The following is a 26,477-nucleotide window of genomic DNA, read 5'->3' as shown; positions in this document are numbered from 1 at the left end:
GATCATATGGTTCTTATCCTTTCTTTTATTAATGTGGTATATCACAATTGATTCACAAATATTGAACCACCTTTGCAACTTCATAATCTCTTATAATTGTTTATATTTCTGTTGTGTTGATTGTGATCTCTCCTCTTTCATTCATGATTTTATTCATTTGGGTCTTTTTTCTTGGCTAGGGGTTTATATTGATAAATTTTCTTAATTTTATGATTTTGTTAATTTTTTCAAAGACTCAGCTCCTGGTTTTCATTGGTGTGTTTCTTTTTGTTTCTATTTCATTTATTTCTGCTCTCATCTTTATTATTTCCCTTCTTCTGGCTTTAGGCTTCATTTGTTTTTCTTTTTCTAGCTCCTTTAGATGTAAGTGTAGGTTGCATATTTGAGATTTTGCTTCTTGAGGTAGGTCTGTATTGCTATATACTTTCCTCTTAGGACCCTTTTGATGTATCCCAAAGGTTTTGGGCCATCGTCTTTCACTTTCATTATTTCTATGTATTTTTTTTTTATTCTTTAATTTCCTGATTGACCCATTCATTTTTTTATTCTTCTTTTTTAAGTAGAGCCCAATGTGGGGTTGAACTCATAATTCTGAGGTCAGGACCTGAGCTGAGATCAGGATGCCTGCCTGGCTTGGTGGTTGAACATCTGCCTTTAGCTCACGTTGTGGTCCCAGGGTCCTGGGATTGAGTCCTGCATCGGGCTCCCCACAGGAAACCTGTTTCTCCCTCTGCCTATCTCTCTTCTGGGTCTCTCATGAATGAATAAAAACAATCTTTTTTTAAAAAAACAAACAAAACAAAGACCTGAGCTGAGATCAGGAGCAGATGCTTAACCTATTGAGCCACCCAGGCGCCCTTATTCATTCATTCTTTAGTAGGATGTTCTTTAGCCTCCATGTACTTGTGGTCTTTCCAAATTTTTTTCTTGTGGTTGACTTCAAGTTTTATAGCATTGTGATCAGAAAATATGATCTCAGTCTTTTTGTACTCATTCAGCCTGATTTGTGAACTAGTATGTGATCGATTCTGGAGAAGGGCCCATGTGCACTTGAAAAGAATGTGTATTCTGCTGCTCTGGGCCTAAATGTTTCGAATATATCTGTTAAGTCCATCTGGTCCAGTGTGTCATTCAAACCCATTGTTTCATTGTTGATTTTCTGCTTGGATCATCTGTCCATTGATGTAAGTGGAGGGTTAAAGTCCCCTAGAATTATTATATTATTAATGAATTATTTTACGGTTTTATTTTATTATTTATTTATTTATTCATGAGAGACAGAGAAAGGGGGGGGGCAGAGACACAGGCAAAGGAGAAGCAGGCTCCATGCAGGGAGCCCAATGTGGGACTCAATCCTGGGACCCCAGGATCACACTCTGGGCTGAAGGCAGGCGCTAAACTGCTGAGCCACCCAGGCGTCCCAGATTCTTTCATGTTTGTTACTATTTTATATAATTGGGGCTCCCAAGTTGGGGGCATAAATATTTACAATTGTTAGATCTTTTTGTTGGATAGGCTCCTTTATTATGATGTAGTGTCTTTTCTTCATCTCTTGTGTCTTTAGTTTAAAATCTAGTTTGTCTGACATAAGTATGACTACTCTCCCTTTCAGTGGACATCCATTTATATGGTAAATATTTCTCTATCCCCTCACTTTCAATCTACAGGTGTCTTTACGTCTAAAATGAAGTAGGCAGCATATAGATGGGCCTTGTGTTGTTGTTGTTAAAAGATTCTATCTATTTATTCATGAGAGACACAGAGAGAGAGAGAGAGAGAGGCAGAGACACAGGCAGAGAGAGAAGCAAGGCCCCATGCAAGGAACCCGATGTGGGACTCAATCCCAGGACTTCAGGATCACGCCCCGGGCTGAAGGCAGATGCTTAACCGCTGAGCCACCCAGGCATCCCTGTTGTTGTTGTTGTTGTTGTTTTTTTAATATTTTTTTCTTTATTTATTTACGATAGTCACACACACACAGAGAGAGAGAGAGGCAGAGACACAGGCAGAGGGAGAAGCAGGCTCCATGCACCGGGAGCCCGATGTGGGATTCAATCCCAGGTCTGTGGGATTCAATCCCGGGTCTCCGGGATCGCGCCCTGGGCCAAAGGCAGGCGCCAAACCACTGCGCCACCCAGGGATCCCCCTGTTGTTGTTTTTTAATCCATCCTGACACCCTATGCCTTTTGATTGGAGCATTTAGTCCATTTACGTTCAGAGTGATTATTGATAGATATAAATTTAGTGCCATTGTATTACTTGTTTTTGTTTTTGTTTTTTTCTCTATTTTCTTTGTTCCTTTGTAGTCTTTGTGACTTTTGGTCTTTCTTTTCCACTCAGAGTCCCTTATAATATTTCTTGCAGGGCTGGTTTAGTGGTCATGAACTTCTTTTGTTTGGGAAACTCTTTATCTCCCCTTCTGTTCTGAATGACAGCCTTGCAGGATAGAGTATTCTTGGCTATGTATTTTTCCCATTCAGCACATTGAATATATCCTGCCACTCTCTTTTTGCCTGCTGAGTTTCTGTGGATAGAACTGTTGCTAACCTTATTCTTCTTCCCTTGTTAGTTAGGGACTTCTTTTGTCTTCCTTCATTTTTTTTTCTCTATCTCTGTATTTTTTTATCTCTGTATTTTGCAAATTTTACTATGATATGTCTTGGTGTTTGCCAAGAGTTTTTTTCTTTATCTCTGTATTTTGCAAATTTTACTATGATATATGTCTTGGTGTTGGCCAAGAGTTTTATGGGAGTTCTCTGTGCCTTCTGGATTTAGATATCTGTTTCTTTTCCCAGATAGGGAAAGTTTTCAGCTGTAATTTCGTCAAATAAACCTTCTGCCCCCTTTCTCTCTCTTCTTTTTCTGGGACTTCTATGATACAAATATTATTATCTTTTATGGAGTCTCTGAATTCCCTAAGTCTACATTTGTGATCCAATATTTTTATTTTCAGCTTCATTATTTTCCATAATTTTATCTTCTGTATCACTTTCTTGTTCTTCTGCTTCTTCCATCTTGTGGTCCTTCCATCCAGTCAGTTTTGCATCTCAGTTATTACAGTTTTCATTTTGGCCTGACTAGGTTTTAGGTCTTTTGTCTCTTCGGTAAGGGTATCCCTGGTATCTTCTATACTTTTTTCAAGCCCAGGTAGTATCTTTATGATTGTTGCTTTACATTCTGGATCAGGCATATTACTTATATCTGTTTTGATTAGATTCCTGGCCATGACCATTTTTTGTTCTTCCTTTTAGGTCCTCTGTCTTGGCATTTTGTCCAGGTTTCTGTCTTCTTTGTGTTAGGAAAGCCTGTTATATTTACTGTTCCTGAGAGTAATGGTTTTATGAAGAAGAAGTCCTATACTGTCCAGGGCCTGGTGCTTTAGTAAGTGTTTCAGAGTGTGCACTGGGCTACTGTGTTTTGGCACCTCTTTTCCTCAGGTCAGTTTTCTGCACAGTTACATCTTGCCTGCACTGGGGAGTGTTTGGACCTTGGCCAGAGTGTGGTGAGTTTTAACTAGTTGTATTCTGATCTGCTTGTTAAAAGAGACCTGATGCTATTTCCACTAGAGTGGAAACTTTGTGGAACTTTATGGTTGGTAGATGTGGTACGTAGGGGGTGGGGGGTTTGTGCTGGTCTTCTTGGGAAGGGGCTGCCATACTGGTTCTTAGGCACACTTGCCCAAGAAAGCAGCACCAGCAGAGCAGAGGGAATGGGTTTGGCATAAACCATTTAGGCTACCACTTTTGGCACTTTGCTGCTTACTGAAATTAGTTTATGCTGAGGGGTAGGGGAGGGAAATGGGGCCAGGCCCCTCCCTTATCCCTAGAGATGGGAGTTCAAGCCTGTCACTGTCCAGGAACCCCTCCCAGAAGAGCAGAGAATCTCCCCTTAGTGTGTCCCAGGCATCCCTCAAATCCCTACCTTTACCCTGTCTGTGTCTTGCCTGTCAACCTGATCATATAGTGTACCTTGGGGTCTATCATAGGCAGGTGGGATGAATTTTAAAACTCCAAACTTTAGAGACCTGGTGCAGCAGGGACCTGTGTTGGTTCTCCAGGAGAGGGTCTCACTGTGCTGGGGGTGATGCAGGTTTGTCCTAAAGGGTAGATATGCCAAAGTGCAGGGGTTTGGAGTTTGGTGTAAAACATAGCAAAGAGCCAGTGTCCAGATTAGCTTCCCTCAGAAGGTGTCTTTGCAGCTATGCTGAGACACAGAGGAAGAAAAGATGCTCTCCCAGATGTGCTCCAAGAAGGAGAACTGTCTCTCCCAGTGCATCCCAGGCCATCTGATCTCCTTCTCTACAGGAGAACTTCAGTGCTTGCCAGGCTCCATACCGGCTTTGTTGTGGATAGCTAAAGCTCCAGTCTTTTGAGTCCCACTGGTTGTAAAAATTCACAAAAATCAGTTTTCCCAGTCAGTGGCTCTGGGGAAGTGTTTTCCTAATGCAATCTCCTGTGCACTCCTTTCTGTCTGTCTGTCTCTCCCTCTCCCTCCTATCTGTGAGCAGGGCTCTGTCCCCTCTACAGCACCCACGATCTGTTTCTCTCCCCAAACCACATCTCTGCATCTCCTACCTTCTATGATATGTCCTCTTCTCTCCCTCTATTTGTACAGTTTGTTCTGTCAGTCCTCAGATTTCTTGGGTATTTAGAATGATTTGATCTTTATATAATAGTTTCATTAGCTGTGTTTGAGAGATGAGGCAAGCCTAGGGTCCTCCTACTATTCTGCTCTTAGCTCTTCCTCCATTTTTTCTAGTTTTAGAGTTTTTGTCCTTAACAACTTGATTAAAGAGAAGAATTAGTTAGTCAAACCTAGGTTCTGCAATTTGTAAATTTCTCCCCATGGTGCTGGGAATTAACTCTATTTGAGATATAGTGATGAGTGTACACACACTACTACTAGTCTCTTACTCTTCCAATTTAGAGGAGACTGGACTATTTTTTAAAAGATTGTATTTATTTTAGAGAGAGAGCATGCATGAGTATGATCAGTGGGGAGGGGAATAGAGGATGGGAGAAGGACAATTAGACTTTGTGTTAAGTGCAGAGCCTGATGTGGGTCTTGACCTCATGACTCTGAGATCATAACCTGAGCCAAAACCAAGAAGTGGATGCCCAACCAACTGTGCCACCCAGGTGCCCCTTAATTTTCTTTTTTTTTTTTTGAGTAATTTTAGATTCAGAGAAAATTGAGCACATAGTGCAGAGAATTCTGGTATGACTCTCTTCTCTTCTTTACTCAGTTTCCCTTATTGTTAACACTTTGCATTAGTATGGTACATTTGTTATAATCAATGAACCAGTATCAGTACCTTATTAACAAAAGCACCTAGTTTACAGTAGGATTCAGGCTTTCTGTTGTACAGTTCTGTGAATTTTGACAAATGTGTAATGACACATATCCACCATTATGGTATCAAACAGAATAGTTTCATTAGCCTAAAAAAATCTCATACTTCACCTATTTATCCCTCCCACTCATCTTTTTACAGTCTCTGTAGTTTTGCCTTTTCCAGAGTGTCATATAGTTGGAATAATACAGATGTAGATTTTCAAATTAACTTCTCTTACTTAGCAATATGTATTTAAGGTTCTTCTATGTCTTTTCATGGTTTGATCGCTCATTTTTAAAAAAATTTTAATTCCAGCGTAGTTAACATACAGTGCTATATTAGTTTCAGGTGTACAACATATTGATTCAGTAATTCTGTTCTCTATAGTTAAGAGTCTGTTTCTTGGTTTGTTTCTCTTTTTTTTTCCTTTGCTCATTTTTTTTTGGTTTGTTTCTTAAATTCTACGTATGACTGAAATCATATGGTATTTGTCTTTCTCTGACTGATTTATTTCATTTAGCATTATATTCTCTAGCTCTATGTTGTTGCAAATGGCAAGATTTCATACTTTTTTATGGATAAAATAACATTCCATTGTATATATATACCAATCTTTATCTATTCATCTATGGATGGACACAGACTGTTTCCATAATTTGGCTCATGTAAATAATGCTGCAATAAATATCAGGGGGGCATGTATCCTTTTGAATGAGTGTTTGTAGTTGTATCTCTTAGGTAAATGCCTAGTAGTGTAGTTACTAAAACGTAGGGTAGTTCTATTTTTAACTTTTTGAGGAACCTCCATACTGTTTTCCAGAGTGGCTGTATGAGTTTGCATTCCTACCAACAGTAAATGATGGTTCCTTTTTCTCACATACTTGCCAACACTTGTTTCTTGTGTTTATTTATTTATTTTGGGAGAGTGTTGAGGGGAAGAGCAGAGAGAGAGGAAGAGAGAATCTTAAGCAGGCTCCATGCCCAGCATGGAGCTCTCTACATAGGGCTTGATCGCAAGGCACCCTTGTTTCTTGTGTTTTTGATTTTAGCCATTCTGACAGGTGTGAAGTGATATCTCACTGTAGTTTTAATTTGTATTTCCCTGATGATGAGTGATGTTGAGCATCTTTTCACATGTCTGTTAACCATCTGGATGTGTTCTTCAGGGAAATATCTGTTCATTTCTTCTGGATGGCTCATTTCTTTCTATCACTGAATAGTATCCCATTATATGGTTATACCAGTGTATGTTTATACATTCACTTATTGAAGACGTCTTGGTTGATTCTAAGTTTTGGTAATTATGAATAAAGCTTCTATAAATGTTAGTGTGTAGCTTTTTTTGTATGGATGTAGTTTTCAACTAATTTGGGTAAATACTTAGGGGTGTGATCATATGGGGGAAATTATGTTCAACTTTATAAGATGCTGCCAAACCGTCTTCCAGTGTGGCTGTACCATTTTTGCACGCACACCTACAATGAATGAGTTCTCATTGCTCCACACCCTTGTCAGCATTTACTATTGTCCATTTTAAAAACAGATTTTAGCCATTCCAGTTGTTGTGGTATCTAATTGTATTAATTTGTAATTTCCTTAATTACATATGATGTTTGGCATCTTTTAATATCCTTATTTTCCATCTGTGTATTTTCGCTGGTAGAGTATCCAGATCTTTTGCACATATTTATTTTATTTTTAAAGATTTATTTCTTTATTTTAGAGGGATGGTGGGGCAGAGGGAGAGGGAGAGACAGAATCTTAAGCAGACTCCCTGCTGAGCATGGAGCCATACATGGAGCTTGATCTCACAACTCTAAGATCATGACCTGAGCCAAAATCAAGAGTTGGATGCTTATACTGACTGAGCCACCTAGGCACCCCATCTTTTGCCCATATTTTAATGGGGTTGTTTTCTTATTGTTGGAAGTCTTGTTTTTGACAACCAAGACTCTTTATTTCTTAATTTTTAATTTTATTTTTTACTGAAGTATAATTGACATATATCCTATTCATTTCTGGTGTATATGGTAGTGATTTTATATTTTTATACATTGCAAAATTATTCCAACGATAAGTCCCAATTGCCATTTGTCACCATGTAAAGTTATTATGATACTGTTGACTACTGTCACCATCTTGGACGTTGTATCTCCATGATTTTATTTTTTATTTTCTTTGCTGCAGCACTTTATTTTCCTCACACAATGATGTTTTTCTGGGTCCTAATGTTCTCACATGACAGTAGAAAACCAAAATTTAGTGTCTTATTTTAAAGAATTGATAATTGGGTACAAAAGCCTTACATAAGTTAAAAGGATGAATAAATTTATACTTGTAAATGCAAACTGTTTCCAACTCATGGCAATTGCAACCCAGAGCATTCTGGTAGGAAAACATTAGGTAAGAAAGGAAAGTGGGTCCAAGGCTAGTATCTTCTTAACCCTGTCAGGCCAGCAAGATAGAAATGACAGCGGGTTCAGGACTCTTGCCAGTTTCTAGAGAAATCCTGGAATAGGCAGTTCTTACACATTATGATACCAGGGACAGATCAAGAAACTCATGATTTTGTAGATTCTCATCAAACCAATGGATTTTTCTTTGACTTTATTTTATAACTGAGTGTTAATACCTTTTTAAAAAAATTTAAATTCAATTCACCAACATATAGTACATCATTAGTTTCAGATATAGTGTTCAATAATTTATCAGTTGTATATAACACTCAGTGCTCATCATATTGTGTGTCTTCCTTAATCCCCACCACCCAATTACCCCAACTCCCTTCTCCCCTCTAACAACCTTTAATTTGTTTACTAGAGTTAAGAGTCTCTCCTGGTTTGTCTTCCTCTCTGAAATCTTCCCATTCCATTTTCCCTCCCTTCCCCTATGATCCTTTGTGCTGTTTCTTATATTCCACATATGAGTGAAACCATATGATAATGGTCTTTCTATGATTGACTTATTTCACTCAGCATAATACCCTCCAGTTCTATCCACATCAATGTAAATGATACGTATCAATCCTTTCTGATGGCTGAGTAATACTACATCTTTATCTATTCATCTGTTGATGGACATTTTGGCTTCTTCCATAGTTTGGCTATTGTGGACCTTGCAGCTACGAACATTGGGGTATAGGTGCCCCTTCATATCACTACATTTTTATCTTTAGGATAAATACCTAGTAGTGCAATTGCTAGGCTGTAGGATAGCTCTATATTTAACTTCTTGAGGACCTTCTGTTTTCCAGAGTGACTTGCATTTCCAGCTTGGATTTCTACCAACAGTGTAAGAGGATTCCCCTTTCTCCACAGCCTCACCGACGTTTGTTGTTTCCTATTAATTTTAGCCATTAATTTTACCAGGAAGGTGGTATCTCATTATGGTTTTGATTTGTATCTCCCTGATGCCGAGTGATGTGAAGCATTTTTTCATGTATCTCTTGACCATTTGTATATCTTCTTTGGAGAATTGTCTGTTCATGTCTTCCACTCATTTCATGACCAGATTATTTGTTTTTGGGTGTTGAGTTTGATAAGTTCTTCATATATCTTGGATAATAGCTCTTTATTTGATATGTCATTTGCAAATATCTTCTTTATCCTAAGGCTGCTGTTTTGTTGACTGTTTCCTTTGCTGTGCAGGAGCTTTTTATCTTGATGAAGTCTCAATAGTTCATTTTTGTTTTTGTTTCCCTTGCCTTTATATACATGTCTTGCAAGAAGTTTCTGCCTCTGTTCTCCTCTAGGATTTTGATGGTTTTCTATCTCACATTTACATCTTTCATCATTTTGAGTTTATCTTTGTGTATGGTGTAAGAGAATGGTCCAGTTTCATTCTTCTGTGTGTGGCTGTCCAATTTTCCTAGTACCATTTATTGAAGAGGCTGTCCTTTTTCCATTGAATGTTCTTTCCTGCTTTGTCAAAGATTATTTGACCATAGAGATGAGGGTCCATTTCTGGGTTCTCTGTTCTGTTTTATTGATTGATGTATCTGTTTTTGTGCCAGTACCATACTGTCTTGATGATTACAGATTTTAAATACAGTTTGAAGTCAATCTTTTTGATGCCTCCAGCTTTGGTTTTCTTTTTCAACATTTCTTGGCTATTTGGGGTCTTTTTTGGTTCCATACAAATTTTAGGATTATTTGTTCCAGCTCTGTAAAAAATGTCAATGTTATTTTGATGGGGACATTGAATGAGCAGATTGCTCTCGGTAGCATAGACATTTTCACAATATTTATTCTTCCAACCTATTAGCATGGAATGTTTTTCCATTTCTTTGTGTCTTTCTCAATTTCTTTCATAAGTATTTTGTAGATTCTTTACTTCTATGGTCAGTTTTATTCCTAGGTATCTTATGGTTTTGGATGCAGTTGTAAACGGGATCGATTCCTTAAATTTCTCTTTCTTCAGTCTCATTGTTAGTGTGTAGAAATGCAACTGATTTCTGTGCATTGATTTTGTATCTTGCCATATTGTTGAATGGCTGTATGACTTCTAGCAATTTGGGGGTTGGATTCTTTTGGGTTCTTCATATACAGTATCATGTCATCTGCAAAGGGAGAGTTTGACTTCTTCTTTGCCAATTTGAATGCCTTTTATTTCCTTTTGTTGTCTGATTGCTGAGACTAGGAGTTCTAGTACTGTGTTGAACGACAGTAGTGAGAGTGGACATCTCTGTTGTGTTCCTGACCTTAGGGGAAAAGCTCTCAGTTTTTTTGTTTTTAAGATTTTATTTATTTACTCATGACAGACAGACAGACACACACAGAGAGAGAGAGAGAGAGAGAGAGGCAGAGACACAGGGAGCCTGATGTGGGACTCGATCCCAGGTCTCCAGGATCACACCCCGGGCCGAAAGCAGCACTAAACCCCTGGGCCACCAGGGCTACCCTCTCAGTTTTTCCCTATTGAGCATGGTATTCTCTGTGGGCTCTTTGTAGATGGCTTTTATCGTATTGAGGTATGTTTCTTCTATCCTCTATCCCTACATTTAGAAGAGTTTTAATCAAGAAAGGATGCTGTATTTTGTCAAAGGCTTTTTCTGCATCAGTTAGGAGGATCATATGTTCCTTGTCCTTTCTTTTATTAATGTGCTGTATCATTTTGATTGATTTGCTAATGTTGAACCATCTTCCAGATCAGGATTAAATCCTGCTTGGTAGTGGTAAATAATCCTTTTAATGTACTGTTGGATCCTATTGGCTAGTATCTTGGTGAGAATTTTGGCATCTATGTTCATCAGGGATATTGGTCTGTAATTCTACTTTTTTTATAAGCATATTTTTTAAAAAATATTTTATTTATTTATTCATGAGAGACACAGAAAGAGAGAAAGAGAGAGAGGCAGAGACATAGGCAGAGGGAGAAGCAGCCTCCATGCAGGGAGCCTGATGTGGGACTCGATACCGGGTCTCCAGGATCACACCCTGGGCTGAAGGTGGCACTAAACTGCTGAGCCACTCGGGCTGCCCATGTAATTCTACTTTTTAATGAGGTCTTTATCTGGTTTTAGGATTAAGGTAATGCTGGCCTCATAGAATGAGTTTGGAAATTTTCTTTCCATTTCTGTTTTTTGAAACAGCTTCGGAGGAATAGGTGTTAGTTCTTCTTTAAATATTTGGTAGAATTCCTCTGGGAAGCTATTTGGCTCTAGACTCTTGTTTGTTGAGAAATTTTTGATTACTGTTTCAATTTCCTTGCTGGCTATGGGTCTGTTCAGGTTTCCTATTTCTTCCTGTTCCAGTTTTGGTAGTTTATAAGTTTCTAGGAATGTATTCATTTCTTCCAGGTTGCCTAATTTGTTGGCATATAGTTGCTCATAATATATTCTTAAAATTGTATTTCCATGGTGTTGATCATGATCTCTCCTCTTTCATTCATGATTTTATTAATTTGGGTCCTTTCTCTTTTCTTTTTGATGAGTCTGGCTAGGGGTTTATCAATCTTATTAATTTTTGCAAACAACCAGCTTCTAGCTTCATTGATCTGTTTTGCTGTTCTTTTGGTTTCTATTTCATTGAGTTTTTTTAAAAGATTTTATTTATTTATTCATGAGAGACACAGAGAAAGAGGGGGGGGCAGAGACACAGGCAGAAGGAGAAGCAGGCTCCATGCAGGGAGCCCGACATGGGACTCGATGCTGGGTCTCCAGGATCATGCCCTGGGCTAAAGGCAGTGCTAAACCGCTGAGCCACCTGGGCTGCCCTATTTCATTGAGTTCTGCTCTAATCTTTATTTTTTCTCTTCTCCTGCTGGGTTTAGGCTTTATTTGTTGTTCTTTCTCTGGCTTCTTTAGGTAAGGTTGGTTACTTTGTGCATTTGAGACTTTTCTGTTTTTTTGAGAGACTCGTGTTGCTATCTACTTATTTCCCTCTTAGGATCACCTTTGCTGCATCCCAACAGTTTTGAGTAGTTGTGTTTTCATTTTCCTTTGTTTCTATGAATTTTTTAAATTCTTCTTTAATTTCCCGGTTGACCCATTTGTTCTTTAGTAGGATACTCTTTACCTCCAAGTGTTTGAGTTCCTTCCAGATTTCCTCTTGTGATTGAGTTCCAGTTTTAAAACATTATGGTCTGAAAATATGCAGGGAAGAATCCCAGTCTTTTGGTATCAGTCGAAACCTGATTTGTGACCCAGAATGTGATCTATTCTGGAGAATATTCTATGTGCACTTGAAAAGAATGTATATTGTGCTTTAGGGCGGAATGCTCTCTTTCTCTATATCTGTGAAATCCATCTGGTCCAGTGTGTCATTCAAAGCCCTTGTTTCCTGTTGATCTTCTGCTTAGATGATCTATCCATTGTGGTGTGTGGGTGTTGAAATACCCTACTATTATTATATTATTATTAATGTGTTTTCTTACTTTGGTCATTATTGGTTGATGTAATTGGCTGCTCCCAAGATAGAAGCATAAATATTTATGATTGTCAGATATTTTTGTTGGATAGACCCTTTAAGTATGATGTAGTGTCCCCTTTCATCCCTTACTACAGTCTTTGGTTTAAAATCTAATTTGTCTGATACAAGGATTGCCACTCCAGCTTTCTTTTGAGGTCCATTAGCATGATAAATGGCTCTCTACCCCTTCACTTTCAATCTGGAGGTGTCTTTAGGTCTAAAATGAGTCTTTGGTAGACAGCATATGGGTGGGTTGCTTTTTTATCCAATCTGATACCCTATATCTTTTGATTGGAGCATTTAACCTATTTACATTCAGAATAACTATTGAGAGATATGCATTTAGTGCCATTGTATTGCCTATAAAATTCCTGTTTCTTTCTGGTCTGTGTTACTTTTGGACTCCCTCTTTGGTTACAGGATTCCCCTTTAATATTTCTTTCAGGGCTGGTTTAGTAGTCACATATTCTTTCAGTTTTGGCCTGTCCTGGAAGCTCTTTATCTTTTCTTCCATTCTGAATGACAGCCTTGCTGGATGAAGTATTCTTGGCTGCATGCTTTTCTCATTTAATATTTGAATATGTCATTCTAGCCCTTTCTGGCTTGCCATGTCTCTGTAGATAGGTCTGCTGCTAGTCTAATGTTCTTGCCCCTGTAGGTTAAGGAGTTCTTATCTTGAGCTTTCTGGATTTTCTCTTTATTTCTGAAATTTGCAAGTTTCAGTATTATTTATCAGGGTGTTGATCTATTTTTATTGATTTTTGAGAGGGGTCTTCTCTACCTCTTAGACTTGAATGTCATTTCCTTCCTCAGATTAGGGAAATTCTAAGCTATGATTTGCTCAAATACACCTTCTATCTCATTCTCTCTCTCTCTTCTCCCTCAGGGACCCCAGTAATTCTAATATTGTTTTGTTTTATGGCATCATTGATTTCTCAAAGCCTCCCCTCATAGTCCATTCATTGTTTTTCTCTCTTTTCTTCAGCTTCCTTCCTTTCCATGAACTTATTTTCTGTATCACTTGCTTTCTCTTCTGCCTCATTTACCCAAACTGTTTAGAGATCCAATATAACCTGCATCTCATAGCATTTTTAATTTTGGTCTGATTAGATTTCATTTCTACACTATGAGATTCTCTAGTGTCTTTTATGCTTTTTTTCAAGCCCAGGTAGTAACTTTGTAATTGTTATCCTGAATTCCAGCTCTGACATCTTACTTACATCCATATCGATTAGATCTGTGGCAGAGAATATTACCTCTGTTTCTTTCTTTTGTTGTGAATTCTTCCTTCTATTCATTTTGCCCAGAGAAGAATGGCTGAATGAGTAAATGAAATCAGAAATATCAACCACGGTCCACACAAAATACACACTAGATAAATCTGAAAAGGTCAGAAACCAAAAAAGAAAAAAAAAAAAGAAAAAAAAAAAGAAATCAGAAGGGGAGGGGAGAGAGCATAATCTTCCAGGTGGACAAAACAGGGTGACCCACTTGGTCCTGTGTGTTAGAAGACAATAAATCCTAAAACTATAAAGAAAGCAAAACTTATATGTACAAAAATAAAATTGAATATGGTGAAAGGAAGCCAAAAATGAAGAATATATCTATGAAATGTAAATATAAAAAATGAAAGTAAAAAAAAAAAAAGACTTAGAGACGCCTGGGTGGATCAGTGGTTGAGCATCTTCATTTGGCTCAGGTCATGATCCTGGGGTCTGGGGATCAAGTCCTGCATTGGGTTCCCCATGGAGAGCCTGCCTCTCCCTCTGCCTATGTCTCTGCTTCTCTCTCTGTGTCTCTCATGAACAAATAAATAAAATCTTTAAAAAAATAAATTAAAAAAGAGTTAAAACCAAAGAGCTGATAAAATAAACTAGTTGAAATGGAAAAAAAAAAGAAAAAAAAATTTATTCATGAGAGACACGTAGAGAAGAGGCAGAGACATAGGCAGAGGGAGAGGCAAGCTTCCTGTGGGGAGCCCAATGTGTGGGACTCGATCCAGGGATTCTGGGATCATGCCCTGAACCGAAGGCAGATGCTCAACCACTGAGCCACCCAGGCGTCCCAAGAAAAGGAAAATTTTAAATTGAAATATAAATGACTCATGAGAAAAACCCTTGAATTCTATATACTGTTTTCCCCTAGCACTGGAGTTTTGCAGTGCCCTGTGCTACCTATACTTGGTGTTCCCTTTTCTTCCAGCTAGTTTTCTGAGAGAGGGGCCTGCTGCATTGATTCTCAGGTGTCTTTGTCTGGGCAGAGGTGTACCACCTTGCCCAGGGGCTTGAGCTCAGTGTAAGCTGTTTCTGGGTTTTTTTTTTTTTTTTTTTATGTGACTTTTATTCCCTGAAGGTTCCCTGTGCCTCTTTAGAGGATGAGAATAAAAATGGCCAAGCCCAGATCTTCAGCCCTGGAGCTGAAGATTGTGGTCTCCTTTCTTCAGTAAACTCTTAAGGATAAGCAGTCTTCAGTTTTGTGCATGCCACACTTTGCAGGTGGTATATACTGATCTTCCTGGGGGAAGTGGAGGGTCGCACATTTACCACACTTGTTCTTTGCCAGGCCCTTGTATGCAGAGCAGTCGCCTGGTGGTGCCCACTCCTCTGTCTCCCCTCTGGGGGAAGGCAGAGGGCTGCCACTTTTTTGTCCTTTGCAAGACACCTTCATGCCCCCCACACTGAGTGCTGTTGCCAAATCATGCAGTAGTTGAGGTTTATGGCAAACTCAGCTGAGAGCTCTCTCCTGGGCTCCCAGACTGTTAAGGGTTTCTCGCTCCAGTGATTGGGAACTCTGCTGGCTTAGGCACCCCCATTCTCTCTGTGACCCCGGGGATCCCTTGGTCACCTAGGATTCTGCCCCACTTTACCACTGAGCACCTTTCACACAGGGAGGTCTCTCACTGGAGTTGATTTCTAAAGATTCTGATTTTGTACCCCAGGACTGTATCACTTTTTGATAGTCAGGTTTCAGAGGCTCCCTCTCCACTGCCGTTTATCTTCCAATATATCCCCTTTCTTTCTCTTCTCCATACTCCTACCTTGCAAAAAGCAGTCTCTTTTCTATTTGTAGAATTCCAGGAATTCTTATATCTTAGGTTGAATTCACAGGTGTTCAGAGTGATTTAATAGTTATCTAGCTAAATTCAAGAGACCAGATGAAATGAGATCCTCTACTCTTCTGCCGTTTTACCTCCCTCTCTGAGTTGGTGACTTTTAATCCTCCTCATCTATTTTGCCCTCCACCCCTCCTGCTTTGAGTCTGTTTTGTTCTTTTGTTTTGTAGATTCCACATATAAGTGAAATCATATGGTATTTGTCTTTCTCTGACTTATTTCAATTAACAGAATACACTCTAGGTCCATCCATGTTATCTCAAATGGTAAGATTTCATTCTATTTTGTGGTGAGTAATACTGCATTGTGTGTGTGTGTGTGTGTGTGTGTGTGTGTATGTATCACATTTTTTTTTAATCCATCTATCCATAGACACTTAGGTTGCTTCTGTATTTTGGCTATTGTAAATAATGCAGTGAATATAGGAGTGCATATATTTTTACAGTTTGATGTCTTTGTTTCCTTCAGATAAATACCCAGAAATGGAATTGCTAGGTCATATGGTAGTTCTATTTGTAATTTTTTTTAGGAACCTCCATACAGTTTTCCATAGTGGTTGCAACCAATTTACATTCCCACCAGTAGTGTACAAGGGATCCTTTATATCTTCAGGAGCACTTTCTTTTTTTTTTTTTTTTTTTTTTGTCTTTTTTGATAATAGCCAATCTGACAGGTATGAGGTGATATTGTCATTTTGATTTGCATTTCTCTGCTGATTAGTGATATTGAGCATCTTTTCATGCATCTGTTTGCCATCTGTATGTCTTTTTTGGAAAATTGTCTATTCAAGTCCTCTCCGTATTTTTTAATTGGGTTATTTGTTTTTTTTTTTATTTTAAGTTGTATAAGGTCTTTATATATTTTGGATATTAACTTCTTGTTAGATACATAATTTGCTGAGACCTTCTTCCATTCAGTAGGTTGTCTTTTCTTTTTGCTGATGATTTTCTTTGCTGTGTAAAGCTATGATTTTCTTTGCTGTGTAAAGCTTTATGGTTGATACAATCCCATTTGTTTATTTTAGCTTGTGTTGCTTTTGCCTGAGGAGATTAGTCCCCCAAAATATTTCTAAGACAGATCAAAGACTTACTGCCTATGTTTTCTTGTAGGAGTTTATGATTCCAGGTCTTACATTACGACTTTAATCCATTTTGAATTTATTTTGGTACATGGTATAAGATAGTGGTCCAGTTTTATTCTTTTGCATATAGCTATCTAGTTTTCCCAATGCCATTTAAGATTTCTTTTATATATTTTGAATACACATTCTTTATTAGACATCTTGCAAATATTTTCTCTCAGGCTTGGTTTTTTTTTTCATTTTCTTAACAGTGTCTTTTACAAAGCAGGGTTTTTAAAAATAATATTGAAATCCAGCTTACAGTTTTTTCTTTCATGGATTTTACTTTTTGTGTTGTATCTAAAAACTCTTTGCCAAATTCAAGGTCACCAAGATTTTCTATGTTATCTTCTGTAAGTTTTATAGTTGTATGTTTTACATTTAGATCTATGATTCATTTGAGTTATTGTGAAAGTATAAAGCTGGTGTCTAATTTCTTTTGTTTGCATGTGAATGTCCAGTTGTTTTAGATATCCTTCCTTCATTAAATTGCTTTTGCTCCTTTGTCAAAGATGAGCTTCTATTTGTGTGGATGTATTTCTTCTCTTAATGTTTTAACAGTTTCAGTTTTAAACATAAATCTTTGATGTTTGGAATTTAACTAGTATAAAGAATGGATTTAGCTCTATATTATCCAGTTGGCTATATGGTTGTCTCAATACAACTGAGATTAGTGAATCTCTTCACTATTCAAGACATTACCTTTTATACTAAACTCTCATGTGTGTATATTTGGGTCTATTTTTGGACTGTTTCATTTAAATATATATATTTTATATATGTAATTATTAAAGTATTATAATACAATATCTGAAAGGTCCAGGCCCTTCATATTTCTGTCTTCAGAATTGCTTGTTTGTTTTGTTTACATATGACATTTAAAATTATCTTGTTTGGTTTCTTCCCCTCCCTGACTAAATCCTACTGGCATTAAATTTATAAATTATTTTAGGGACAGTTGACATCTTTATAATGAATCTTTCAATTCCAGAACCTGATGTCTTTACATTAGCTTTTATTTTGTGACCTGCAGTAGAGTTTTATTTTTTTTATTTTTTATAATAAATTTATTTTTTATTGGTGTTCAATTTGCCAACATACAAAATAACACCCAGTGCTCATCCTGTCAAGTGCCTCCCTCAGTGCCCGTCACCCATTCACCCCCACCCCCCACCCTCCTCCCCTTCCACCACCCCTAGTTCGTTTCCCAGAGTTAGGAGTCTTTATGTTCTGTCTCCCTTTCTGATATTTCCCACACATTTCTTCTCCCTTCCCTTATATTCCCTTTCACTATTATTTATATTCCCCAAATGAATGAGACCATATAATGTCTGTCCTTCTCCGATTGACTTATTTCACTCAGCATAATACCCTCCAGTTCCATCCAGTTGAAGCAAATGGTGGGTATTTGTCATTTCTTATGGCTGAGTAATATTCCATTGTATACATAAACCACATCTTTTTTTTAAAAATTTTTTTTATTTATTTATAATAGTCATATATATATATAGAGAGAGAGGCAGAGACACAGGCAGAGGGAGAAGCAGGCTCCATGCACCGGGAGCCCGATGTGGGATTCGATCCTGGGTCTCCAGGATCGCGCCCTGGGCCAAAGGCAGGCGCCAAACCGCTGCGCCACCCAGGGATCCCCTGAACCACATCTTCTTTATCCATTCATCTTTTGATGGACACTGAGGCTTCTTCCACAGTTTGGCTACTGTGGACATTGCTGCTAGAAACATCAGGGTGCAGGTGTCCTGGCGTTTCATTGCATCTGTATCTTTGGGGTAAATCCCTAACAGTGCAATTGCTGGGTCGTAGGGCAGGTCTATTTTTAACTCTTTGAGGAACCTCCACACAGTTTTCCAGAGTGGCTGCACCAGTTCACATTCCCACCAACAGTGTAAGAGGGTTCCCTTTTCTCTGCATCCTCTCCAACATTTGTGGTTTCCTGCCTTGTTAATTTTCCCCATTCTCACTGGTGTGAGGTAGTATCTCATTGTGGTTTTGATTTGTATTTCCCTGATGGCAAGTGATGCAGAGCATTTTCTCATGTGCATGTTGGCCATGTCTGTGTCTTACTCTGTAAGATTTCTGTTCATGTCTTTTGCCCATTTCATGATTGGATTGTTTGTTTCTTTGGTGTTGAGTTTAATAAGTTCTTTATAGATCTTGGAAACTAGCCCTTTATCTGATAAGTCATTTGCAAATATCTTCTCCCATTCTGTAGGTTGTCTTTTAGTTTTGTTGACTGTATCCTTTGCTGTGCAAAATCTTCTTAATCTTGATGAAGTCCCAATAGTGCGTTTTTGCTTTTGTTTCTTTTGCCTTCGTGGATGTATCTTGCAAGAAGTTACTGTGGCTGAGTTCAAAAAGGGTGTTGCCTGTGTTCTCCTCTAGGATTTTGATGGACTCTTGTCTCACATTTAGATCTTTCATCCATTTTGAGTTTATCTTCGTGTATGGTGCAAGAGAGTGGTCTAGTTTCATTGTTCATGTGGATGTCCAATTTTCCTAGCACCATTTATTGAAGAGACTTTCTTCCAGTGGATAGTCTTTTTCCTGCTTTGTCGAATATTAGTTGACCATAAAGTTGAGGGTCCACTTCTGGATTCTCTATTCTGTTCCATTGATCTATGTGTCTGTTTTTGTGCCAGTACCACACTGTCTTGATGACCGCAGCTTTGTAGTACAACCTGAAATCTGGCTTTGTGATGCCCCCAGATATGGTTTTGTTTTTTAAAATTCCCCTGGCTATTCGGGGTCTTTTCTGATTCCACACAAATCTTAAAATAATTTGTTCTAACTCTCTGAAGAAAGTCCATGGTATTTTGATAGGGATTGCATTAAACGTGTAAATTGTCCTGGGTGCAGTAGAGTTTTAATGCTTTCAAAATTTATGACTGGACACTTAAATGTATTGCTAGATATTTTATCTCTTTAGTTTCTATTGTAAATGGGTTCTTTTTTTCATTGTCTTCTAGAATATACATATTGATATTTTATGTGTGTATATGTATGCATAATATGTATATGTAAAAGATAGAAGTATATTATTTATGTATTAAGTTTATGCCCTTTGACCTTACTGAATTTTTATTAGTGTTATTTTTAAAAAATTTTTATTATTTTTAAGAAGACTGGCAAAACATGGGATGCCTGGGTTGCTCAGTGGTTGAGTGTCTGCCTTCGGCTCAGGCCATGATCCCAGGGTCCCGGGCTCCAATCCTGCATCAGGCTACTGCAGAGAGCCTGCTTCTCTCTCTGCTTATGTCTCTGCCTCTCTCTCTGTGTCTCACATGAATGAATAAATAAGATTTTTTTTAAAAGATCTTATTTATTTATTCATGAGACAAAGAGAGAGTGAGAGATAGGCAGAGACACAGGCAGAGGGAGAAGCAGGCTCCATGCAGGGAGCCCGACGTGGGACCCGATCCTGGGACTCCAGGATCACGCCCTGGGTGAAGGCAGTGCTAAACCGCTGAGCCATCCGGGCTGCCCAGTAAATAAGATCTTAAAAAATAAAAAAAAAGACTGGAAAAACAAACTAGTTAGATTATAGTAACAGAATATTTTAGAATGCATGAGAAATATAGAAAGCCATGAAAACCTCACCTAAAAGTCCTCATAATCCCATTACTCAGAACTAAACAGTTATTTTTTTTTTAATTTTTGCTTATATCCTTAAGTTTTTTCCTAAAACATTGTTATTTTATATTAAATATATACATAAAAGGTTTATCTTTTTTTCTAAGACACCATTATCTGATATTAAATATATAGAGAGAGCTGTATATATATTATATAGTATATAATATAGTTATAAATAAATAATTCTTCTGAGTTTAAGTTCAGTATTTTATTAGGCAATAAACTGATGAGCCAAAACTTACTGACATTTATTCAAATATGTTAATTTCAATTAACTTGTCAGATATTTGTTACCTAAATCCGCTTCTTAGCCTTATAATTAAGAAGAAATATTTGTAGATAATACTTGGATTGTTTTTATATTTCCCAAAATACTTGTATATGTCCTTAAAACTTGCACTTTAGAATATTTATATTGCTTTATTTGGCTTGCTTTTTAAAAATGTGTAAACGCATGCTATTATTTTTTTCTTCAAAGCATTTGAATTTGTTCTTTATGTAGAATGTTTTCATTGAGATCAATGATCTGCAATTATATTTGAACTTTGCTTCTTTGGCAACAGAAAAGTTCAGGTTTAGCTAACGTTTATTCTCTGAATATAGGAAAATTGCATTTGGAAAAAAGATTAAGTTAGTAAAAATTTAATAATAGAATAACATATAAAGTTAGATTAAGCTTTACACAAAATATTTAAAGATTTATCTAATTTTGGACCATTATGGCCAGTTAAGAAGTGTTTTTTGGTTAAGATATTTAAAGTATTCCTAAAATATCATTGATCAAGAATATACAGACTTACTAGTCTATTAACATTTTCTTACATTGGGTCACCTGGGTGGTTTAGTCAGTTAAGCTTCTGACAATTGATTTCAGCTCAGGTCATGACCTCAGGGTCATGAGATCAAGCCCTGAGTCAGGCTCTGTGCTGGGTGTGGAGCCTGCTTAAGATTCTCTCTCTCCCTCTCCTCATCCCAACTCATGCATGTGTGTTTTCTCTTTCTCTCTAAAAAAATTTTTTTCTTGCATTATTTTTCAGGATATATTAAATGGAATAAACCAAGTGTTTAAAATATAGTACAGCACCATGTATATAAGACAGCAGGTGTTATGTCTAGATCTCTGAAGGGTCTCTGATATTACCCTACTTGTATATATAATTTATTGCAGAAACACCAGGGCTCTGAATCAGAAGTCAGACCACACAGCAGTGACAGCAGCCAAGGTAGCATGGTAGTACTAGATCCCTCTTATCCAGTTCTCCTCAGAGCAACAAAGTAAGAGCCATATGTGTATACCTGGACTATAGGCAAGGTTTGGAGAAAGAGAACCCAGGAATTAGTAATCTCTAAGCTTCTATGGGAGCTGACACATCTAATCTTTCTTTCTGGAGGTAGAGTGCTCAGTTTATCTTTTTCTCTGAAAGTAAACAAATTCTTTCTAGGATAGGAACAGAAGGTCTCTGTCCCTAAATTTAACTCTTTGGCCCCAGGGAAGATAGGAAAGGTTTTATTGCTTCTTGAATGGGAGTTGATGGCTTCAGTGGAAAGGAGACAAGCTTAGAAGATGCAGAGGAGATAGTCTCCAATGTTATGTCATGCTAGGTTTCATCTTTTGGAGGCGTGGACTGTGTAGGAACATGGAAAAATCCAGGGAGGATTGTCTTCTAACAGAGGCATATATAAATACATGTTTGTGGCTTATATGTATATAGTATACATATTCAAGGTTCACAGGAAACTGATAATACTTCTTTATCAGAATGGAATGGGGAAGCTGGGTAGACTCTTAACCCTTCAACTCTTGTACCTTGTGTTTTGAAGCATGTGGAAAGTGTTACAAATTTGAAAAATAAATAAAATTTAAATTTAAAAGTGAGAATTGGGATTTATAGTCTAAAAGCTCTTTGTCCTGTTTCCAAAAATTTACATGGTCAAAACTAGTAGAATTGAGTGGTTTGATAACTATATGAGGAAAATTTTACTCCCAGATTCTAGATGGAAAAAAGGTAATACTTAGAAAGTTAAAATAGCAACTAATCTTTATTTGTTGATTGAGAGTATCATATATCTACCCGGGGTGAGGCAGGTCAGGTAGGAGATTAAGGCACTATAATCTCAAATGTGGATTAAAAAGTTGTATGATATATGAAGAAATCAGGATTTCCTGAGGATTTGAGTCCATGTTCCTTATTTCCCATAGTGTGATCTGAACAATTTATCTCTTCTGATTGCTAGTTTTCCTCATTTTTAAATGTTACAATTGCAACCTCATGAGGTTGTTGTGAAGATCAAATAAGATAATGCCTGTGAAAATAAATTGTGGGTTTTACCCACTACTCCACAAGTGTTAATTGCTTTTCTCTGTGTAAAAGCAGGAAGTCTCCTTTTGCAGTTACAGAAAAAAAAAAAAAGGAATCCAAATTCAGGTATCTACCTGTGGTTCTGTTTCATACACAGTGCCAACAGAACTGAGTTCATTTTAGTTCATGCTGTGATGTTTGCCATGAGGTAGCAGTTGCAAAGAAAGGCCATTCTTATACTCAGTGTTGATTCCTAAAAACCATCAAATGATGCAAAAAGGAAAGATTATCTTTACTATAAGAAACAATGAAATATCATTAACTCTTCATTAAAATGTGGTACTTGGTATTCTTGTGACGGTGTTTTGTCACAAAATGGTTTCTTTCCCTTTAACATCCTACTCAAAATGTTGTGAACTTCAAATATTATAGGAATTATTTTCAACTATCATAATTTCTGCTAATATTTTATTCTTCAACATATTATTGCCAAGCCAGGCTATTGAGTCTAAAGGTGACATTACCTAGAACCTATATAGAACCTCTGGAGAAAGCTGCTTTTAGAAATGTCTTCCTCTAAGATCCTAAGCTGTGCCCATGTTGGTCTTTTCTTAATAGATTTGGGCTATTGCTTATTCTTTCATCTGTGTCAAGTTTGTTTATGGTTAATATTGTCAGGTGGGTTCCTGTCTGACATACTTTTTACTGGAAAATTTAATAAAAAAATTACTTGTCTTGCATTTGAATTCCTCATAGCCCTATGTTAACTGGTAGATGTATTTCCCCAAACAGTGCCCCTTTCTACCAAGTCCTTATATCAGTGCATAACACCATGCATGGCATGTATTAGGTGTTCATAAAATACTGGATTGATGGATGAATGAATTTGGAAGCTTCACCTTTTGGTTGTTAAAAATGGGAGGAGCAGAAATCCTGCAAGATTGTTTCTGGTGATAAAATTTCATAAGGAATAAGCTAGTAGAATATACAATGTATGGCAGTAAGAACAAGACCAGTATTTGTGAATTTGTTATGACTTGTACTCTCCCTTTATATTTTAGAGGTGGCTTCTGTTTGTTATTTTAGCCATATTAATTTCGAAAATGTGTTGTTTCCCTCCTTCCTCTCCCCTCTGTTTTTTTCTTTCTTTCAAAAAACATTTTTTTTTTTTTTGTCATAGGGATTTGGTATGGCAAAATAGAAGGTTAACATTTCCTTTTTACTTCTTCTTCTTCTTCTTTTTTTTTTTTTTTTTTTTTTTTTAGGAATAAAGACAAACAAAATGTAAAAATAGTAAAAATAGTCTTTTTTTTTTTTTTTTTTTTTTTTTTTAAAGGCAGAACAGCCTGCTGCTCCAAAAGCAGGGTCAGGTAGACTTTTCAGGTTCTTTTCTTTTCTTTCTTTTCTTTTCTTTTCTTTTCTTTTCTTTTCTTTTCTTTTCTTTTCTTTTCTTTTCTTTCTTTTCTTTGACACCCATTCAGGTCTGGGCAATATTATAATGATGGTGATAGGAGGATCTCAGGAAAAGCATGCCAAGGAAAAGGAAAGCCTTTCTAGGGCAGGAAGAGCTCCCAGGTCAGAGCAGCCCCAGGCTCTTTCACCCCATCATTAAACAAGAAAATGCCAAGACAGACTTTTCCTTTTACCCATTTCTGTCAGTAATTTTCCTCTTTGTGACTGAAGGAGCACAGGCCTGTGAATGGATCCTAGGGATCCTTAGATGTCCCCATATTCTAGAAATTAACATAAAAAATGTATTAAAGTTAGGAAGCCACTGGGAACAATCATGGAGATCATTAGATTATGAATGTCATTAGTTTTGGTTATTATTACCTCATGGATAATGACTACTTAATGAGCTTTGGGACATCAGGCAGGGTAACCTCTCTGAGCCCCATGACCTTATCTCTAAAATGGAGTTAATGATAGTACTGATCTCAGATGGTTGCTATGAAAATTAAGCAAGACTGAGTGCCTTTCTGAGTGTTTTTAGTTATAAGCCTCAAAATCTGGGTCTGACTGGCTTAAGCAGAAAAGGATTTGGAGTGGATATAGGAAATCTCAGGCTCGATAGAATGGCTAGAGAACTGGACTCAGAATTAATACAGTTCTAAATTATAGTCAAAAGTATAACACACAGCCAGTCTGGGGTGACTGCTGCATTACTGCTGAGGGTCAGATGCCACAGCTTGCATCACCTGTTCTGGGGCTGTTATTGACACTGCTGTCATTCCTGTTTTTAAAGCTGACTATTGCTCTACTGCTTCTTGAAATAATTCTGTACTGTCCCTTATTCTTACATCACTGGCTCCTGATCCAGAATGTCAGGCAAGTGATTCTGGGTCATATGGCCATGCCTTGCAGCAGGGAGCCTAGAAGAGCAAATTTATATTTTAGCTTTTATGAGGGGACTTAGGCTCTGCTCACTGTGACATAGAAAACTGGAAATCTCCAAAGCAAAAAAGAAGAGTTCAGAGCTGGGCAGTCCCCAAACTGATAAAATTGCCACTACCATGGAGTGCTTAGTACTATGCCTGACATGTGGGAGGTGCCCCCAAAATGTTAGCTTTTGTTAATTTATATTTGCCAGTTTTATTGAGAAACAAGTTTAGGGAGATTTCTATTCCCAGAAATGATTTTTGAAGCAAATAGATTAGAGCTGCTAGAGCAATAAAGGTAAATGGGCAAATGTAATTTTCAAGCCTCGAATTTACATGGTAGTCTAATTTGAGTTCACTGGATGGCATCTCTGTCTGGATTGAAATATTTCAAGGGAAATTCTAGACAAGGTAGCCAAAATGTATAAGCAGCAACAACCCAGATTGCCACCGAGACTCCCTTGCCATTCATTAGTTGCCTCCATTTTTTCCTGGTTTCCCATTTTTGCGTGGTCAGTAATAAACATAGTTTAGAAAAGTTCTGACATTAGTGTTGGAAGACCGGATTTGAATCTCAGCTCTACCTGTGACTACCACTATGATCTGGACAGGTCATTGAATTCCTCAGACTGTTTCGTGTGTGTATAATAAAGAATATTTAGATTGGATACAGTCAGCTCAAAAGTCTGGTGTGGAAAAAAAAAAAAGTCTGGTGTGCACTAGCCACACCTGGAGCACAAAGACTTGGTCAAGGTGAACTTTGCCCTCTTCTGTACCTCATCTCCCTGCACTCCCTCTACCTAAAGAGGCACAAGGTGGCCATTGTGGTTAGCTACTGGACTGGGTTTGAAACCTGGAGAAAATGGATCTGTTGGACACTAAGATCAAGTACATGGAGCCCCATGTGTTCGAGACCATGCTGCACCTTCAGTCTCTGCAGCTGGACTCCAACCACCTCACCTACATCGAGCCCTGGATCCTCAACTCTTGGCAATCATTGATGAGCATCATCCTGGCCAGGAACCTGTGGGACTATGGGCACAATGTGTGCAGGCTGGCTCATGGCTCAGCAGCTTCCAGGGGTGCTACAATAGCCACGTGCAGTGCGCCAACCAGGAGTATGTGCAGGGTGAGGATGTTCTAGCTGCTGTGTATACCTTTCCCCTATGTGAGGATGGGGCCAAGTCCACCAGCGTTTATCCACTCTCAGCTGTGACAACCACAGTGACCTGGGGCTTCTGGCCAATCTGGCCATCATGGTTACTGACAGCAGGGAGAGGCAACTTGATGGCACCCATCAACTGGCTACTGTGACTTTACTTTCCCCAGCAGTGAGCATGCTGAGAACACTGCAGATCCACAGGTGGGTCATAGGCACCATGGCCCACATCTTCTCCTTCCTCATCATAGTCCTGGTGTATTCTCTCCTGGAAGTGTTTCCCAGCCAGCCTCAGGCAGCTCAGACAGTACTTTGTCATGCAGCGCAGGAAGGAAAAGCAGAAATGGATCATGCATCAGATGGCTGCCTTGTCTGCCCTGGAATACTATCTTGGTTACAAACTGAGCCACATTGAAGGGAGCTCTGGTGGTCATCAATGAGTATGGATCCAGTACCTGCCTCCAGCAGCCAGCAAGGAGATGTGAAGTGTGATTGTCCCAGTGAATCTCAACCC

At 38.0% G+C, this 26,477-nt stretch overlaps 1 protein-coding gene and 1 pseudogene across 19 annotated transcripts in view; both read left to right on the top strand.

Moving 5' to 3' along the window:
• LOC112921287 (leucine-rich repeat transmembrane neuronal protein 1-like) overlaps window positions 1–26,455 on the top strand; it is a 31,367-nt pseudogene extending 4,912 nt beyond the window's left edge.
• TXNDC16 (thioredoxin domain containing 16) overlaps window positions 1–26,477 on the top strand; it is a 125,150-nt gene that overhangs the window by 24,401 nt on the left and 74,272 nt on the right. The window lies entirely within an intron of this gene.

This window comes from Vulpes vulpes, chromosome 6 (genome assembly GCF_048418805.1).
Source record: "Vulpes vulpes isolate BD-2025 chromosome 6, VulVul3, whole genome shotgun sequence".
NCBI classification, from domain to species: Eukaryota; Metazoa; Chordata; class Mammalia; order Carnivora; family Canidae; genus Vulpes; species Vulpes vulpes.
The sequence above is the reverse complement of the archived record's forward strand: the minus strand, read 5'-3'. Positions and strand labels throughout refer to the sequence as shown.